The sequence below is a fragment of the Salpingoeca rosetta genome, assembly GCF_000188695.1.
Source record: "Salpingoeca rosetta unplaced genomic scaffold supercont1.16, whole genome shotgun sequence".
In the NCBI taxonomy this organism is placed as follows: Eukaryota; class Choanoflagellata; order Craspedida; family Salpingoecidae; genus Salpingoeca; species Salpingoeca rosetta.
Window position 1 is genome coordinate 531,055 of NW_004754918.1, and position 1,950 is coordinate 533,004.

A 1,950-nucleotide genomic window follows, 5' to 3' on the forward strand; every position below is an offset into this window, starting at 1 on the left:
TGCTGTGATCGTGTCTATATACTTTTCGTATCGTCAGACCTTACGGGTTTTTGCGGTCATTTTAATCTGGGCTATACAGCTTTAACATAGCCTTTTTAGCCGTTTGCTTAGCTTAATGTACTTAGCTCGTTCGTTAGCTATGAGGTTCCTCACCCTAGCAATCATCCACATCCGTCACTGTCTCACTCGTGCTCTGAATCAGCGTGCTCTGTCTTTGTGCTGATATCGTTTATTCTTCTTCTCTGCTATTGCTCGACGTGTAGCGGTCGACACCCATGGTCTTGATGTCCCCCGACTGGTAACTCTGGTCGCCATGTCTTGTCTCTCTCTTTCTTCTCACTTGCGTCATCTCCCTCACCTATCTTGTGCTTTGTGTCTGGCCTGTCTTCGATGCCGACGTCTCCTGCGTCACTTCATGCCTATACCCTAACTACTGCACTCCCTCTGCTCTTTTTTTTTCCTAACCTCGCACCCACCCCCCTACCCCCGCGCCCCCCCCCAAACTCGCTCTTACCCTTCCGCTCGGATTTTATATGTTCGGGTTTCGTTACATGTGTGGCGCGCACACACACACACACACACACACACACACACAGAGGTACACGCCGTTCTGCGTGACGACGCCCGCCTCCGTCCTCGGGAGCCCCCCCTCCTCCCTCTTCAGCGCCGCCCCCGTTGACAGGGTCGACCGCGCTGCAGCCACCACTAACAAGGCCTTCCGCCACCTACCCCTGCAGTGCATCCTCGTCCTCTTGAGGTACTGTGTAGTGGCCAAGGAGAACTACACGATGCGCACCACCGCGCACTGCATGCAGGCGTGCCGCAAGCTCGACGAGCTCATCGCCCTGTCCCTGGCCAGGATGTTGGGGCACACGAACCCGCTTAAGGATGAGTCGCTTCAACGCTGCCTGCGGCCCTATCAACGTGGCGGGCCCTCCCTCCGATCCCAGGAGTCGGCTGCCCCCGCCGCCTTTCTCGGCGCCATACGCGACTTCTTCAACAGCACGCGACACCCCTTTGAGCGCGGCCTCCCCAGCAACGCGCTCAGGACCGAGATGTCGAAGGCACTGACGCGGCTCGCGTGCACGACACGCGACAAAAAGCAGGGCGGCGTCACCACGATTGACGAGGTCCTCAAAGCCAGGAGAAAGCTCCAGCGCACCCTGACCAAGATCCTGGATGAACGCACCCCCTACAGCCACAAGCGCACCGTCCGCGCCTTCCAGCTCAGCGCGGGCGGCCCCGGCTCCTTCCACTGGCTCACCGTGATGCCCAGCTGCCCAGAACTCACCCTCAACGATGCACAATTCCGGACTTCCCTCAGTGCGCGTATCCGAGTTCCAGCGGCCGGGTACCACCCTCGCGCCTCGTGCAGGGCATGTCACAAGCCAACGGAGAGCGCGTTCCACCAGGAAAGCTGCCAATCTATCCGCAAAAGGCGACACGATCGTCTTAACGGCGACATCGCCGCATTCCTCTGCAGCAGCGGCCTCTCGGCCGTATGCGAGAAGGGAGGCTATGTGGACGGCGGACAACAACGCCACGGGCCGCCTGGGCGAGTTCTTTGTTCGCTTCATCAAACGCGTCGTCTACAACGCCGACCTTCCAGTACACGTACACAACCACGCAACACCCAGCTACGCCCTCCAACGCCTTCCAGAAGCGCAGCCACGAAGCCACCATGACGTGTCGCTACGGCAAGGACGGCGGGGCCGGCGCGGAGTCCAGACGCACTCCATCTTTCCCACCGAACGCAACACCAACACCTGGGCCACGGCCGCCAGAGGTCAGCGGGCGCAACGCAACCCGACCGCCCCGCCGCGGAGACGGACGGAGAAAGAGGCGACAAAGACAAAGGCAGACATCCTCCGCACCACAGCAGCAGCAGCAACAACAACAACACAACCACGGCACAACGGACGCTCCGACCGCGGAAGCCGCCGGGCCCGG